This window comes from Delphinus delphis, chromosome 7 (assembly GCF_949987515.2).
Source record: "Delphinus delphis chromosome 7, mDelDel1.2, whole genome shotgun sequence".
Taxonomy (NCBI): domain Eukaryota; kingdom Metazoa; phylum Chordata; class Mammalia; order Artiodactyla; family Delphinidae; genus Delphinus; species Delphinus delphis.
This window is the reverse complement of record NC_082689.1, coordinates 76,692,490-76,711,573: the sequence shown is the minus strand read 5'-3', so window position 1 is coordinate 76,711,573 and position 19,084 is coordinate 76,692,490. Positions and strand designations below refer to the sequence as shown.

Here is a 19,084-nt window from a genome sequence, read left to right as displayed (position 1 = left end):
CCGTTTCAAATAAATCTGATATAGCCTCTGATTTCATCAATTCTTCTCTAAGGAAAAAAGTGTGGCGAATATCAGCCTCCAGAAATGAGTGTATGTGTTTACCAAAGGACATCCATCAGAATTTTCATAGCAATATTATTTGTATAACCAATGACTAGAATCAAACTAAATGTTTGCCAACTCTAAAGAAGAGTATAAATCATAGCATCATACAGAATACTATACTGCATTGATAATTAATGATCTACCAGTACTTTCAATACATGGGCACATTTCATAAACACAAAAATGAGAGAAAGAAACCCTATGTGAAAGAGTGTGTATGATTACTTTATATTAAGTTTAAAAAATAGATGTTAGAAATCAAGATACCTTTGGGAAAGAGCGAAGTAGTGATTTGAGGAGAAACATGATAGAGCTTCTTGGGTTTTAGTGATAGGTTGCAACTGCGTTGCATCAAGTTGCAAGAATTGATTGTTAAATTTTTTAATTTTGCAAGCTGGTTGGCATCAATTTGGTAGCTTGAAACTGGCCATGCTGGGAGTATTCACATTATGGATGTTGTGTTTTTTCAATGTGCTTTTGTTTTGTTTTGTTTTGAGGTGGGGGGACTAGTTGTTATATATTTACTAGCATAATACTGGTCCCAGATGTGCTCACTTTGTGAAATTCACAGTTATGCACATGTGATTTGTGAACTTTATTTATGTGCTACTTCAAAAGATAATTCATATTTCAAATGAGAAAAAAGTGTAAGTCACTATAATTTCAAACAAATATCCTTAGTATAGGTTAATCCTAATCCAGAGAAAGTAGAGCAGGAGAGCTAGGTAGGCAGCTGTGAGAAGCAATGGGGCCAAAGCACTAATACAATCATTGATTTATCCATTTTCACTGCTTAAGTCAAAGGTCATGACCTTTTATTTTTAGAGGTCAGACAGGTGACATAAAAGAATGAAGATAGAGTTTGCATATTTATGCACATAGGAATATTCTGTACCTCCACACAGAAATGCTTTTTTCTATTTTCCTTGAAAATCACATACTTCTTCTTGATATATTTGTAACCTGATTATTAGGATATTGAGCCCTTATATCAGACTGACAAGGTTTGAATATAGCTTTTATATTTTTTAGTTATATGATCTTGGACAAATTATATAACTCTAGCTTCTAGTTTCCTCATTAGCAAAGTAGTGAAAATAATCATACCCCATCACTTATTCATTCAAAGAAACTTATGGAGCAAGGGCTATGGGCCAGAGATGATTCTCAGAGAATGGGATATAGCAAGAAATAAAATATACAAAGATTCATTATCTAAAATTGTTTCTATTATAAGATGGACACAAAATAAATAAGGTACATAAGTAAAATCTGTATGTGGTGATAGCCATGAAGGAAAGTCAACTAGGGAAAGGAAATAGGGGTGTTAGTGGCTTAATATTCAATTACCTGGTTAGTTTTCACAGAGAAGATGACATTTAAGTCAAAACTTAAGATACAACTCTAGGGGAAAGGTGTTATAGGCAGAGGGGACAGGACATGCACAATCATGCCTGAATTATTTGAGAAGTAGCAAGAAGGCCAGTATGACTGGAGTAGAGTGAGAAAGTGTCAGAGATATAGGCCACCATAAGGATTCTGAGATGCGGGTGTGTGCAGAGTTTTGAGCATAATAGTAACGTGACCTAACTTGTGTTTAATGGGATCAGTTCAGCTGCTTTGTTGACAATAGATTCAAGGAAGGCAAGGATGGAAAAAGGAGGCTGTTATAATAATCCACATGAGCAATGACAGCTGCTTAGTCCAGTGAAGTAGCTCCATTTTGCATTTAGCAAAGTAGGTTCAATTTTTCTAGGCCTTCTAATTTTTAAGACAAGCCACATATCAAGGTTTTTAGTGAAAAATATCCTAATTTTCTAATATTGAATTAATTTGTTTTGTTTTGTAACACATGAAGACACATATACAAAATCTATATCTACAGATGTTTTACTAGAATCATTGTGTCGCTGGAATACTGCTTCTAGCCCTCATGACTGCTCTTTGTAGCTAGGTCTATTCTTCATAAACAGATGAGTCTCCAATCAGGTTCTGGCTTGATGTTTCTCCTTACTTATTCCCTACTTTTTGGTATTGGCTTTCATTTCCAGTACTGAATCTTGAAATATGACACATTATTAAAGAAATATATCCCTTACTAGAAGAAACAAATAGGAAACTTACTAGTGTTCTTTTAGCCCCGGAGAGCTATTTTTGGCAATATTTTTTCTTTGATATTTATCTCAAAATATGAGAGGTTAATAACTGACAGAGGAAGTAGATGAGTAAAACACTATCCAACTATTAATATTAGAAGAAAAGAAGCAACAACATAGATTGGTTCTGAACCACAGATAGTGACTATCAAGTGCAGATTGGGGAACACTTTCTAATGTTATTGACATACCCATCTAAATTTCTATTTAAAAGTGAATGTTTATTTTAAAATTTAAAAATCATCATTTCAGGGACTTCCCTGGTGGTCCAGTTGTTAAGACTCTGTGTTCCCACTGCAGGGAACACGGGTTCAATTCCTGGTCGGGGGACTAAGATCCTACATGACACACGGTGCGGTCAAAAAAAAAAATCATCATTTCAGAACTTTCTAATGGGAGACTTTGCAAAACCTTGTAGTAAATTCTGCAATATTATTCAGTATTAATAGAATAATTGGCTTAGAATTCAGATAGTTCTGTAGCATGGTTTATCATGGTGAAGTTTATAATTTATATGTATAAAATTGGCTCTTCTTTCCTTTGGCACCGATAACAAAAAGTCAGTAGTTAAAAGGTAGATTTAAAAAGTGGGAAAAAGAAGTCCTAGATATCTACTTCTCAATAATGGGTAAATAAATCACATGCAAATATGTGAATTTATTCAGGAATTTTCTACTTTCTTCTGAAACTCTGGAAATGGGCTGTCAAAAGGCAAAATATTGTGCTAAAATGAAAGTTATCTTCCATAATTCTTGGTAAAGAAAAGTTCTGAATTTGCAAAATGTTGCAGTTATTATTATCAAAGTGCTTTGAGTCCTGAAAAACAGATCCTACGTCTGTTCTTGTTCCTTCTTAAAAGCTTCCTACATTTTCACACCTTAGCAGTTTTGGACATCTTTGTACTTGCTACAGTTAGCTATACAAACTTCAGGCCAAACTAGGAATATGAGAGAGAGAGTTACCTGCTTATTTAGTTGGTCCTAAATTGGTTGGATTGTATCCTCTTCTTCTATGTGCAAAGTTACAGAGGATTCAGCAGGTGGTTGTTGGCAAGATGCTCTTCACAGAGGAGCATTCATTGCCTAATTAGGGGCCATTAAAAAGGTTGATCATGAAGAGACTGTTGGATAAAAAGCCAGTTTTCCCCTGGTATGCAGTGGTTATTGAGGAGAGAAGAATATAGGCCTATGTGATGATACATGCTACTTATTGGGCCCTTATTAAGTGAGAGCCACTCAGTTCTGTCTACTGGGACATTTTTATGACCAATGCAGACAAAGCCCATGGAACTTACATTTTAAAGTGGAATCTGTATGAATATGTGTGCTCAAGTAGAGTTGTGTGTGTGATGCTTGCACATGTGCACTTGTGCAAATGATAGGGGTAGCAGTTAAGACTTGGCAACTCTTCATAGTACAAATGTTTATTCTGATTCTGGGTTAGAACCATTACTGAGTTGAGAGATTTGAGGAGGGGGAAAAGCAGTGAGAATTTCTGATATGTACTCAGTTTTGATCACCTTAGCTCCTATCCCAACATTGTTCCCAAAGCAGGGAGCATGAAATCTAAGATTCCCCTTAAGAACCCATTATATTTGAAAATTGATAACAACAGCATTTAAAATACAGGAAACTTAGAAATAGTATCACTTCTTGGGTACCTAGTATGAGCCAGGTATATATACTGCATCATTTAATTCTTAAAACATCTACTTTGTTATATAGTGCATACTTATTTTACAAAAAAGTGACTTCTCAGAAAGGTACATGCCCAAGGTCACATTGTTGCTAAGTGTCAGAACATTTACTCCATGTCTGTTTTGCTTTAAAGTCTACAAACTGATTGTGGCCCTCTGAGCTTGAGAAGAAAGATGACGTATATATGAAAACACATACACACACAATTTTGTATAGGTTGATGAGTAAATATGAGTGTGATTTTTTCATTTCCTAATTTCTGTGCTTTGTTTATGATGGAAACGGAAGCGGAAGCACCCCTTTTGAAAAGCTGATTCTAATATAGTTAACTTTTGCTGTGCTTTCCTTTCTTCAGTGGGTTTCTAGAGGATATGACACTAAGTTTTATATCAATTTTTAAAATCTAGCTACTGGCAGCTCACATGGCTTGTGGATTTGGGAGGAAGGAAGTATTAATTTCAGTTTTTCACTGAAAAATTTCATCATTGAGTACTGAAGTATCCTTGAAAGTCAATATAACGCCTACATGTTACATGGTGTACTTAGTCCCATTCTGTGTTTAATGAGAGGTAACTCTAAAAGTTGATTTTCACATTCAAGAATCTTAGAGGAATTGCACACTTAGAAAGATAACTCTGGGCATTCATAAAATTAAAAGTTATAAAAGTTAATTTTACTATAATTCATAGATTCACACACACAGACACACATGTGCACACATACATATGTACATATATAATGACGTTTTGTTCAGAGAATCAGCAAAAATATGTCAATCAGATTTATATAGCTGAAAAAAAATTTATAGAGCTGAAAATATGGAAAGATTTTGAGAACTGTTTTGTATATTCTTGGAGAAAAGATACACTTAAATACATTAGAATCTATTTTCTTTACAAACTTGAGTAATTGTTAACGTCTTAGTATATAAATCGTGAAAGGTCAACTCCCTTGTTTATGGAATTCTTCTTGGAGTCTATTATTATTCTCTTTATGGCTAATAAAATTGATTGCTTTTATATGATGCTAGTGATTGTTCCAAGACAATAGTACCTCAAAACATCATTGCAAAGCAGCTGCATAGCACAGGGAGATCAGCTCGGTGCTTTGTGACCACCTAGAGGGGTGGGATAGGGAGGGTGGCAGGGAGACGCAAGAGGGAGGGGATATGGGGATATATGTATACGTATAGCTGATTCATTTTGTTATACAGCAGAAATTAACACAACATTGTAAAGCAATTATACTTTAATAAAGATGTTAAAAAGCAAAACAAAAAACAAAAAACATCACTGCATACTCTACCCTAACATGTCTTCCTTAATATTGTCTATTAAGTTTAAAATCATGGGGCCTATTGTTTAAATGTTCCATAATTTTTCTTAATCTGTTAAGTTTTAATTCTATACTTTTTATTACAATACCTTACATTTGTAAAATGCTTTCTATTTTTCAAGGAAATATATATATGTATATACATATATACATATATATATTTCCTCTTTCTATATCATAATATAACTATTACATATTTCTGACTTAACAGATTATTATGCATTTCAGGCTAATTAATGAAAGATCATAATAACATGTTCACTTTTTATATTTAACCTGTAGTATAATATGAACTACTAATCTTTCAAAATAAAGTGAAATATGTCTTTATTTAAATTTCATAAATTCTTCAGTTAATTGTATTCACCTTTCTTACTAAATGATAGTCATTTTTCTGTCATTTAATGTTGAGACAGTTGCCTCTTCACGTAAATTTGGCAACACAAATGGATTTAAAGTGAAACAGATTCTCTCCTTTTATCCAGACTCTAACTGTATATTTAGATAGAGTTCAAGACAAAAAATTTGTGACACTCTACTGAATACTTTCTACTTCCTGTTCCCTGTTAAACATTGAATAATTTATGAACTTGACTATTTAAAATTTTCTTGTCCAGTACACATAATTTTTGTTTTGCACATTGTGTAGCAACATAAATAATTTGCTTTGAATAGGATAGCTGAAGAAAAGTGAGGTGAAAAAGAAAACCTCATATGATTCTGGGCATCATTTTTTAATATTTAAAATTAAAAATAGTGGCTTTGATACTTTTCTTTGTTCCTTATATCTGACTTTCACTCTGTAAGATGATAGCTTTTATCTTTGTGCATTGATGGAGTAGAGAGCTATGGTAGCTATTTGTTGGCTAAAATATCCTGTGGTTGTTACATTAATATGCTGGAGTTGAGTAAAGCTTCAAATAACTAATTAAAACACACTGGAAAATTCTTCATTACAAGAGGGTGATGTTTTAAGTATAGCTTTAAAATACAGAAATCAATAAAGTTTACCTGCCATGTAGTTGTTTCCAATAAGCATCCATATTCAAATTTTAAATAGAGAGTACTAGATTTTTAGATGTGAAAATAGTTTTGCCAATATAATAGATTATTCCTGACCTTTAACAAGCAAGTGAAATATTATTGACAGGATGATATAATTTAGTACATATATTTAATGAATACATGGCTAATACTCATTATGTGCCAGGCGTTGTACTCAGTGATACAGTCCCTGCTTTCTAGGGATTTATCTTCTAAGAAGGGTTACGTCCATATGGTATATATATAAGTGAAAAACTCTGAGGTTGTGGATATGTGACTGCTTCATGTTTTGAACTCTGATGGTACTTAACATTTTACTTCATATTTGCCTTTTGATTTAATGGAGATACAGAGAGGTTAAATGATAGCAAACCCACATTCCCTTAAGTGAATGCCAGTGGTTTTCCACATTGTCCTGCTTTCCGTCTACTTATTTATCTCTATTTATGAATGCTGAATAGTGGCTTAGTTTCTTCCACATTAGCCTACTTACTATCTATTTACGTATCCCTGTCAATGTATGTTAAATAATAGCATAGTCAGGCTGGTGTGACCCCTAAGTTAATTGGGAGACACTCATTTGTCGCTCTCCGTAGTGCTGAAAGATTTTAGTGGGCTAAACATTAGTTGTTTCCCCTAATTCTTTGGCACTAATCATTACTGCCCAATCAAGAATTCAAAACAAGGAGAGAAAAAGTCTAGGAAAGGGAAGGAAAGATAAGATAGCATGATAAAGGAAAGGGAAGGATAAAAAAGAGAAAGGTTTACAGGAAAGGCATAGCTGTTGATTAATAGGTGGTTGGATTGATTTATTCATTAACAACAAAAGTTTACTGTACAACAGGCACCCTGCTTGGAGTGAAGCTACAACAACTCCCTCCACCCCCACTGCCACCTTATATACCTATACTTTACCCTGCTGTATATTGGAGGAAATAGACATTAATCACACAAATATGGAAAACTAAATTTGCAACTATGTTAGATGCTAAGAAGGACACAGGTCTTTGTGGATCATGAGATAAACTAGAGCAAATATTAGTGTAATATGGAGCTTGGTTAAAAATTAGTTACATTTTCTTCACATTATTAAATTATTATTATAAAAATAATATATCAAGGAAGATAAGATCTACTGAATTGTTTGACTTCCAAATAAAATCTTTAAAAAATATTTTAATGAGATCTTGCCTCCATGAACTCAACTTTATATTTATGCTTGAAATAGCTATAATATTTCCTAATCATGACGTTTTCAATGATGATATAATAGTTGGTCAACATCAAAGGTGAGAAAATTTGTTTGGACAAGTAGGTAAAAAGGAGTTTAAACATTTACTTTTATGACCAAATATTTATATCTGTTAAAATGGTATCTAAAATATATCAGCTCTACTTTTATTTCATTAATAGTTGTGATTTTGAATTTTTGTGGCTATAAATGGGTTTCAAATATATTCAAAATGATTATCAGAAAAATAAAAATAATTATAAAGCTTGAGTTTGAAGAATGCCTAAGCATTATTAAAATAGCCAATCTGCAGTTGACATGGCTACCACAAAAAACAGCAAATCAGCTGCATACAGAATAGGATTATCTGTTATTTATGTTGCTGGAGCTTTGGGTCATTAACTGGACCTATGCTCACTAGAAGTTCCTGCCCAACCTCTTTGCTCCCCCATCTGCAGTGGGTCACGTTTTGAGCTTCATGTGATGTTCCTTTGCTCCTGGAAAAAGAATCCTCAAACCATTGCATGAGCCCTTGTCAGTTGTTTGCAGCTGAATGCTGAAGCAGATGTCCAGAAGTAAACACCTCTTTATCTATGTGACAGGAAGAATTAAACACATGCTCAGATACCACTTGCTTGGGCCATTATCCAAAGAGCTCTGAACAAGTTTCTTATGATCAGAGGCTGCCTGGCTATGGACTCTGGCAACTTGAGGCCACCCTACTTGGCAACTCCTGATGGGTGAGATGATCAATATATCATGTGATATCTAAAAATCATTTGTGGCAAACTAGTTTGAAAGCTCAGCTCTTGGCCTGTTTCAATTTTCTTCTGAGAATTTGTTACCTCCTGCCATAGTTACATACTCGCTTATTTGTTTAGAACATAGCACAACAAAATGTAGCATTTGTGAAAGCAGAGTCATTGTCTTTTTGCTCACTGTTGTAGTCAAGTTGCATGGTCTAAGTATTCCATAGATATTCATTGGATGAAGGACTAGACTCTAAGTTCAATGGGGCCGTCTTTATTCTTTATCTTCAGTACCCACCCCAGTGCTTAGCTCATCGTAGGTACTAAGGAGGTAAGTAGGGCCCAGATTATAAAGGTTTTGTAGGACATGGTAGGAATTTTAGACTATTTCTTAAAAGCAATGAAAAGCCACTGAAGTATTACAATTAAAAAGAAGCATTATTAGATTTTCACTTTAGAAAATAAAATTCTTGCTTTCTGATTCTCTTAACAGAGAAATGTTAGGCATCTCCTTTCTCCTACTCATCCAGTCTTAAACTCTCTGAGTTATATAATACATTTTTCCTTCTCCTCCACTGCTAATAATTTGCCCAAATCTGACAATTTAATTTCAGCATATATATGTGTGTATATGTAATTTGCCTACTTGGTTAACCACAGGATGGGCAAGTGTACCTGATAAACTCATATTCATATCTTCAGTATATTCTCCATCTAAGTCACTCTGTGCCTTATAACTGATTAATTGTACAGTGTTGGTCATCCCATTTATGTAAACAAATACGTGCAGTAACTCCTTATGGATTAAGTATAAATTTTTAGTGTCCTATTTGAAAAAAAGTACAATATAAATTTTTATTATATTTAACACTCATTTACATAAATTATTACATCTAACCTTCTTGTAAGATAAGAAGACGGTTTCTCCTCTCATTTGAAAGAAAAAGAAGGAAAGAAAGGAAGGAAGGAAGGGAGGGGAAGGGAAGAAGGGAGGAAGGAAAAGGGAAAGAAAATAGCAAATGTTGGCAAGGATGTGGAGAAATAGAAACCTTTGTGCACTGTTGGTGGGAATGTGAAATGGTGTAGCTGCTGTGGAAAATGGTATGAAAAGTTAAAAAGAGAATTACCATAAAAAAAAATAAATTCAAACTTAAAAAATGTTGCAAACTTACTACAAAGAATTCCCTTATATTTTTCACCCAAATTTAACAACTGTTAATATCATTCTCTCTATAGATGTTTCTGAATCATTGTGAACAAACTGTAGCCACTAGGCCCTTTTTATTCCAAAATATTTCATTAGAGTAATCACAGTATAATTAGCAAAACTAGGACATTTAATACTGATACAAAAGTAGTTGTAATTTAACATAGATTAAAGACCTAGAGATGAGATATTACAGAGTTTATTCATATTTTGCCAGTTGTTCCAATGTCCTTTATAGTTATGTGTTTTTTCCAGTTGAGTATTCAATTCAGGTTGTATTACATGTTGCATTTAGTAGTCATGTCTCTTTAATATCCTTTAGTCTGTAATAGTTCTTCAGCCTTTTTTATTTTTAACTTTCATCACAGTGTCATATGTGAAAAGTACAGATATTTTGTGGAGTTTCTGTTTAGGTTTGTCTTTTGCTTCCCCATGATTATAGTTGATTATGCTTTTATTTTTTGGTCTGGAATACTAAATAAATTATATTGTGTATTTCTTAGTGCATCACATCATGAGGCTCATAATGTCACCTGATCCCATTATTGGTGATTTTAATCTTGATCACTTGGTTAAGATGATGTCTACCAGATTTATTCACTATAAGGAATATTTTTTCCTTATAAATTTCCATTGTAATTGAGAAGAAACTACGGATTACAAAAATGGCCTCAGGTACTTCCTTCCCCTTTGTGTGTACATTCTTCTTTGCAATATGATTTTGCAGTTTCTCCCATCCAGACATGGAGTATATTACTTCATCCTTTGAATCTGGGCTTGGCCATGTAACTTCCTTGGGTAAACGTGTGTCAGCAGAGCTATGAAAAATGCTCTACATTGGAGTTTGCACTCCTCTGTTGCTTTTTGGAACAATTCGGAAATTGTAGATGTTTATTGTTTTAAGCCACTAAGTTTGGGAATGGTGTGCTATACAGCAAAAGATAATAATTCCCAGGGAGATACTTTGGGACTACATAATTAACTGCATGTATAACTTTTACCAACTAGTTTTATGATTCTTGCCTTAGTTAAATATTACTACAAAGCTTGCAAAATGCTATTGCTATCTTTTTTAGAGATGAAGAATGTAAGAATGGGGGCTTAATATGTTTTTCAAGGATATATGCCTAATAAGTGGCTCTGCCAGCATTAGAAGCTCAATCTTTTACCTGCTGGTCCATAACTTTTCTAAATATGCCATACAGAGGTGAGTGATGTGATGACAGAACTCACAAAAGCAAGCAATAGAGAAAAAGACCAGTGTCCTTGGTGTTATGAGTGACACCCTCTGTCCTCACACATGCACAGAAACCCCTCTGGTAGATGCTCCCTAATTGATGAGAAGATGGGGGCGGGGGGTTGGGCAGGATGGACAGCATAGGAGGAAACATTAAATAGTTATTATCATACCAGTTTAGATAATAATTGATTCATGAAAGGATATAAAGATAACATCTCTAAAAATTGCCTTTCATGAATATAATCAAGAATGTCATTGACATACTAGATTAAAATTAATATATGTTTGTACAATATGGCTCTTAATATTTTTGGAGTAGGTCTCATATCCTCCCTTACTTTTGCCACATAAACTAAAAAGAGGGAGCTAAGACAACATGAAGTGACCCTGTGAGAGGAGGAAAGGACCCCTATGTTACCCCCTTTTACAAATAAGAAAACTGAAACTGTATTGTCAAGAACCAAAACTAACCAAGAGCCAAAAGTGAATAAATGGCAAAGCAGAGACTTGAACTCAGCAACCCCAATTTCCTAGAAGAGTCCCTCCCACATGGCAATGGGGGATAGGTCCCAAGTCTCAGAATGCTAATAATACCTCAGTCTTAAATTTGTGCCTTGTACCATGCACTGTTCTAAAATCCTTACATGTAGTATGTAAGGATTTATTATCATGCACTCCTCATTTAGTATCATGGACTTTCTATGACACTACACAGTAACTTTACTCTGAAATGCAAGCATTCAGGCGCCTGTGTGTGTGTGTGTGTGTGTGGGTGTGTGGTGTCAAAGACCCTATCTTCCTGACTGAGAAAGGAATTCAAAGCCTCGCTTTTTTCTTCACCGCTCCCTAAAAAATTCAAGAGCACAAGGAAGCGCTTTGCGTTTCCAAGTCTCTTACAGTGCTTTTGGTGGCAGCAGCTGTCGCTAGCCAGAACACTAGGCTCCTGGCAGGGTAAACGAACTGTAATGGACAAGAGGTCAAACTCTTGTCTGTCCTTTCTGCTTCAGGGCGCCTAAACCTCAAGTTCCCCGCAGCCTCTCTCCACTGGAGAGCCGACAGAGAGGGGGAGGTTGCTAAAGCGTTCCCCGAGGGCCGCCTGCGAGCCCCTGCACCCTCCTCCCCCCGCCAGCACCCCTCTAAGAGGCGCTCTGGTGCACTGGGCCGACACAGTGCACGCAAGCCTGTTTTCTCACGGTGGGGCCCAGGGGCGGCCAGGGGTCGCCGGACGCTCTCGGCGGAAAGGAGCCGACACCGCGGTTCCAGCTGGGGGCCGTGACTGCCAACTATCGCGGGACTTGTGCACATCGCAGGAGCGGCAGCTCCAGGAGCAACTGAAGCGCGCTCTGTGCGCACCGCCCCAGCCTGGGGAGGAGCGGGAACCAGGAGGGAGGAGGGCCGGGGGGCTGGTTACGTAAATGATACTAGCCCAGTGAGAGGCCTTCAGGCTGGGGCTACGGGAGGGGGAGGAACCACGCGAGGAGGAGGGGCTGGGAGGGAGCGGGCCGGGGTGGGAGGGGGGAGGGGGGGCGAAGTGACCAGGCGGTGGCGGCGTCTCTGCCGAGGTGACAATGTGCTAGGAGCCCTCGCTCGGTCTCCTGCGCCTCCTCGGCCTCGGCGCCCGCTCTCGCGGAGCCCCTCCAGCCAGCCGCTGCGCTATGAGGGCGCCTCTCCGGGGCTGGCCGAGGCCGGAGCCGGCTCGCTCTGCTCGCGGGGAAGTGTGAAGAGAGAGGCGCGGGCGGGAAGCGGGGCTGCGCGCGGCGCTCGCGGGCCGGCGCGTGTTCCAGGTGAGCGCGGGCTCCGCGCGCCCCGCACTCGGCGCGGCCGTCTGGCGCCTGCCGGTCTGGGTCGGAGGCTGAATTCCGTGCGTGGACCGCCGTTCCCTCTTCGCGGGATCCCTGGCCACGATAGCAGGTCTCCGTCTCTCTCTTGCTTCTCCTCTCTTCCTCTGTCTGGGGCGAGTCCTCTCTGGGCGGCCCGGAGTGCCCGGGTGGGCGCCGCAAACTCCCGCAGTCGGTGGCAGGGCTCAGAGCCGAGCGCCCAGGGTCGGTCCCGGTGCGGGGGCGCCGGCGAACCCGATAAGGCGGCCTCCCGGGCTCTCGAAGCGCGCTCTCCCGCTGCTGCAGGTGCCGAGGGAGGACCGCGAGGCGCGGAACTTTCTACCGCCGCCCTCCCTCTACCCTGCTTTCTCCGCTACCCGGCCGAGGTGGGGGGCGCTGGCCACCCTCTGCGCTCCGGTGGCGCTCGGCGCCGGGGGCGGCTCGGCCTTCCCGCCCCGGCAACTTTCTCCCACTAGCTGCGGGCGGCCGGGGGCTGCGGTGCGCGGGCGCTTCTACAACGTCCGTCCGACACCGGGGACACGCTGGGTCTCGGGTGTCTTCCTCGACGGTTGCCTTCCTCTCTATTTCTGCCTTCCTTTGCCTCTCAGTCTCTCTGTCTGTTTCTGACTCTGATTCTTTCTCTGGCTCACCGCACCCGCTCCGGGTCTCACTGTTCCTTTTTCATTCTCTTTCTCCCTGTTTTTCTTGGGATGTTCCCGTGTGCCTGTTATTCTGTCTCTTCCGTTGTCTCTCCGTCTTGCCGTATTTTCTCTTTCTGTTTCTGCCTCTCGCTGCCTGTCTCTGTCTCCCTCTCTTATCTCTCCTGCCTGGTCTTCCCGAACACCACCAGCTCCCAGATCCCGAGGCTCCTTGTCCAGGAGAGCACACCCCGGCCCACCTTCTGGGCACCTCCAGGTACAGAGATCTCCAGGTACGGAGACCTCCCTTCTCGGGGCCGGAAGGGACGAGGGGATTGGAAACAGAGAGCTCTTGTCTGGGCTGTCGTAGAGTCGACGGGCTGAATGAGGGTCGCGAGGGCCGCCTCCCCTCCCTGGGTCCGAGGGAGCTGCGCTGCCACGAGCCCGGGCGCACGGAGGCTGCTGGTTTGGACAGCGAAAGCTGCGGGCGCCCCTCCCCTTACCCCGTTCTTTGACTAGGATCAGTTGAATTTCCAGGTGGAGAGCCTACATCTCCAACCTTTGCAGGCAGCCACAGGAGGAGGCAGTGGGCAGATAAACAGAAGCTTCGGGATCCAGGGAAAACTAACCTGGAAAGGGTGGGAGCTTTCCTGAGGCAAAGGTGTTGCTGACGGAGGACAGGAGCACTGGGGATTGCCTGCTTTCGACTGTCGTTAACACTCAATCCTTGAGCGGTTTCCTTGGGAGAGAGCGCGATCACTCTTCCCACAAATGCAGCATGAAGATTTTATTTGCAGGGGTAAAGACACTTGGCTGCCCGAGCCCCCTGAAATTTCGAGTATCCTTGGAGCCCCCATATCTTCAGCTTTGTATGAAGGCTGCCTTTGCTCAGGGCTGCCCCCACCACCGTGTGTGTGTGTGTGTGTGTGTGTGTGTGTGTGTGTGTGTGTGTGTGTGTGTGTTTGCGTTCATGCCCTCTAGTGTTAGAGAAACCTGCTGGTTTGAGACTATTGCAAAGTGAGGTTAACCTATTGGTGACTTACTTTTGATCTCTTATCTTCCCAGATCATTCTCCTTGCCTTCACCCATCCTTTCCTTTTCTTCATCTTGACTTTTCTGTTGCATTACTAATCTTTCCTTTTCCCTGATCTCTTCAAACTCCTCCTGCAGAATTGGAACCTTAATATTGAAACCGTTTGAGTGATTTCAGAGGTGAATAGATTTGGAGAATTTTCATAGCCTAAGGTGGGTTTTGAACATAAGAAACGTGCATTTCTCTGCACCATTCACCACAAACCAGGATTTCACATCTCTTCCTTATGCCCCTGCCCACCTTCAACTCCATTGAGAATTTTTCCCTGGCTGCTTTTGCTTGTTTAGTTAAATGTTTTTAATTCACCATTTCTGTGATGCTCATCCCATTCTAGGGCTTAAGCTGCTTGCTTAAGTAGAGGCACTGTGTCTCAGATAAGATTTGGGGAAGAGGAAAAGAAAGCTTTTCCAAAGGAAACACAGTGCTGCTGGTATAGATTAATTCTGGATCCCAGTGTCCAGAGTGGGACAGGTGCTGTTTCAGATATGCAGACCCTAGCACAGTGTAGGAAAACTAGTAAATGCTTGCTGGAAACTTGTTGGTTGATTGATTAGCATGGAGCTAATTATTGGCTTTGAAGTTACCTAGCTATACTAATAAGCCTACATACAAGAACTTGAATTCTGCCTCTCTTTTTTGTTTCATTTAGTCTTTTATGAATGGGAATTGAAGACTAGTAGAAGGGATGTTGAAACGTGAGTCCTCTGTGTCGTTTTAACTCATTCGCTGCTTGAATTTGCTCCTCTGTGCAAGTGTTTAACTTGACTGATATTCTTTAACAGTCACTGCAGAACTAAAGAAATGAGTTTAGAGGCTCTGATGGGTGGCCTCTCTCAACCTTCTTACCTGAAAGTAAACTAGGGCATGACATCATTTGCTAGTGAATACTTTCCTGTGGTGTTTTTTTTTTTTTTTAATTAATTTATTTTTGGCTGTGTTGGGTCTTCGTTTCTGTGCGAGGGCTTTCTCTAGTTGTGGCAAGCGGGGGCCACTCTTCATCGCGGTGTGCGGGCCTCTCACTATCGCGGCCTCTCTTGTTGCGGAGCACAGGCTCCAGACGCGCAGGCTCAGTAGTTGTGGCTCACGGGCCTAGTTGCTCCGCAGCATGTGGGATCTTCCCAGACTAGGGCTCGAACCCGTGTCCCCTACATTGGCTGGCAGATTCTCAACCACTGCACCACCAGGGAAGCCCTTTTCCTGTGGTTTTAACAAGTGAAAAGTTCTCTTTTTTAATATAAAGAACAGATGTATCAGCTTAAAATATTTGGGGGCTATAAACTGATCTTCAAACTGAATCACTTACCTTGAATAATTTATAGGTTTCCTTACTGCTTCAAATATATATGAGAGGTGTGATACTACATGTATATGAGAATTTGCCAAAGTACCTGGAAATGTAACGCCTCCTGATACAATGTACTAGTAGGAATCCCTGTGCTGCAGTATTGCTGTTCTGATGATATGTTAGTTACTTCTTAAAGTAGTTGGGGATTTACCATGAGTATTGTTCAGGAGCATGTTCAAGGAAATTTTGCTTTAAAAATATTACTTATAAATCAACTCATACTCTACGCAGTTTTTTTTGTATTTAAAAATATCAAAGACATAGTGAAGGTGGACATGCTGTTATTGGTTGAGTTACATTCTGATTTCTAACTGATAAGAATATTGAGACACATTTAACTTTCTAACTTAATGTACATTACTTTCAGGTTAAAGTTATGTCGGAGTGAAATACAGTGCTTCCATTTGCCACCTTGATTTTTAGAAGTGGTAGTTGTACTAGGAACATTTCCATGTAATAGAGATTTTGCAGCTTTTTAAAACTTTGGCATTTTAGGAAGAGGGTGAGAGAACATGAAATAAATGAATATTTATATTCTTTCTGGTTAGGAAAATGAAGAGGATATTGGTGTTTCTGAATAACAAGAAAAGTATAGAAAATGGCTGAGAGTAAAGTATGAATAAAGTCCCACCATGTGAAATAAATAACAATACTATATGTCTCTGATAAGTGTTTATTGTGCTTTATGAAAATGAACAGATCCTATAGTTTTGTCCTTTAATTTGCCTTATTAAACATCCTATTTTCAAGAGGCACCTTTTGCAATAAACAACAAATTCTGGATTGTGACTTTTAATACATCACCTTTTTGGGCTTATGTCGCCATCAGTAGTAAGAACATGTAGACATCTTAAACCTATTGAGATCTAGCAGGATCACTACTTTGAAATCTGAGTGACCATATGCCTAATTATTCAAGAATTTTAATTGGGCTTTGGTTCTAAATGCTTCCTGTCATCAGAATAAACACATGTGAAGCATCAAGTCAAGACTTAAGTATACTTTATACTTTATACTTAAGTATACTTTATACTCATATTGACTCTGAAGTCTATTTGATGACATTTCTTAATATCCTCCCTGCCCTCTCCACCAGATACATACTAAGCATATGTTTGAACACATAAATCACATTTAAAGATCATGTACTACCTGCTTTGATAAACCATTTACCATTTTAGCAGATTAGACTTCTATTTACAATTTCTATCTTAAAGCACATTGTTTAGTTAAGTATTTCTGCCATTCAGTTACAGGCATACATATTTTTTTTTCAGAGTTTAGATGGTGTTTTTATTTTTTGTTTATTTTTTTAAATTAATTTTTATTGGAGTATAGTTGCTTTACAATGTTGTGTTAGTTTCTATTGTATAGCAAAGTTAATCAGCTATATGTATACATATATTCCCTCTTTTTTGGATTTCCTTCCCATTTAGGTCACCAGAGTTCCCTGTGCTATACAGTAGGTTCTCATTAGTTACCTATTTTATACATAGTATCAATAGTGTATGTATGTCAATCCCAACCTCCCAATTCCTCTCACCACCACCCCCTTACCCCCTTGGCATGGATACATTTGTTCTCTACGTCTGTGTCTCTACTTCTGCTTTGCAAATAAGATCATCTATACCATTTTTCTAGATTCCACATATATGCATTAATATACGATATTTGTTTCTCTCTTTCTGACTTACTTCACTCTGTATACAGTCCCTAGGTCCAGCCACATCTCTACAAATGACCCAATTTCATTCTTTTTTATGGCTGAGTAATATTCTGTTGTAAACAGGCATATATATTTTTGAAGAGTCCAGCTTTCTATTGCTAAATTTAGTACTTAGAGAGTTCAAAGAAATTTGTGAAAATGAATACACATATGAATTTAGTAGTAGTTGGTCATTCATTGAGGGCATTATAAGCAGTTATCTTTGGGAGCAAAGTATAATCAAATAGGTTTTATTCATTTGATACTTCTTTTTGATTCAGATTTATATCTATTTGTATGTTTTCAAGGTAGTTTATTTATAATAATATTTTTAATTGGTCCAAGATGATTACCAAGAAATAATTACAGGTGGCTAAAGACCTCTGTGTGATTAATATGTATTCTAATGTCCCTTTTAAATACAATAGCTAAAATTCATTTTTAGCTATGAGTTTTCCAATTTTATTTTTTTAAGTATATCTGGGACCTATTTATTTAAGCTGAAATTCTTAATTTTTAAAAGTTATTACTGCAGGTTATTAAGAGATTACTGGGGCCTAACTTTCCTTTGAGGGCCCAGCTTTACTCAGATGTCCACATAATTACAGACCTTATGAACTATCAGGTTCTCTCTTAATGTTTACTATAATTGTCCTCCCTTCCCAATAGACCTAAAGCAAGATGCAAAGTATCAGTTGTTAAAAATTGTTCCATATTAACGGTTAATCCTCCCAACATAGCTTGAGAGGGATGTAGGGAAAGTAGTGACTGTTACCATCATAGGTGTGAACATATTTGTGATTCTATTTTCTGTTATGTGAGAAGATTAAACACACTGTCCATATTAAATACTCAGGCTTCTTTCCTGTTTTTTTTCAGGAGCACTTACTGTTAAGATATATGGGAACTGTCCAAGATATATCAGGATTTTTAACATGATGTAGAATTAATTGGGACTCTGTTTAGTACATTAAACTACATTGAATTGTCACTTAAATCTTATTTAAGATCTTGTAGAACAGTATAGGAAGAGTGTGATTAAATTCTTGGTTGGCACTTTGGTGAACATAATACATGTGCTAAGTAGCCACTGTAAATAGAAGAATTTAAAGCACAGCCTGCACATTCAAAATCATCTAAATTACACCTCAGAGACTCCAGTAAATGTCAACCTAGTCTCTTGCCTAATATTAATTGCCTTGATATTATAAGCACAGTGCTTTTTTTTTGTTAAGAAATGAATTTTGACATATGGGGAGGATTATCTTACTGTACGTCAGAAGAATAATAACTTAATTTCCTCTTGAGATTTTTGTTATATAATTAGTTTTAGATAGAGAGGATGAGATTTACATGACTATCAAGACCCCCATGCAGTACTGCCATTAGTCTAATGAAAGAAAATTGGGAATAAATACTTGGAAACAAATATATGTAAAGTTACAGCCATTTCAACTTATTTATGAGGGAGTTAAAAATAAAGAGTTACAAACTGATAAAATAACTAAAATTTATTGGATACATACTTTGCACTTGTAAGTAAACATCTAATAGCTTGTACCACATTTTATCCTCATAATCGTATGAGCTGTAAGTAGTTATTACTATCCCCATTGTATAAATGAAGAGTCACTTGCTCAAAGTCACACAGCTAATATATATCATTAGGGCCGGGGATCACATCAGTTCTGTCTGTCTCTGAAGCCAGTGCTCTGAGTTCCC

At 38.5% G+C, this 19,084-nt stretch overlaps 1 protein-coding gene across 3 annotated transcripts in view; it reads left to right on the top strand.

Annotated features, from left to right (window-relative positions):
* The first annotated feature begins 12,303 nt into the window (after window positions 1-12,303).
* The window catches only part of GALNT13 (polypeptide N-acetylgalactosaminyltransferase 13), a 557,828-nt gene continuing 551,047 nt past the window's right edge, over window positions 12,304-19,084 (top strand). The window contains exon 1 of one of the 3 annotated variants that reach the window (XM_060016781.1): window positions 12,304-12,548. The gene's annotated coding sequence lies outside the window, so the exon portion shown is untranslated. Of the gene's footprint in view, window positions 12,676-14,988; window positions 15,008-19,084 lie in introns of those variants that run through there. The other 2 variants (XM_060016780.1, XM_060016782.1) reach the window with 2 other exon arrangements.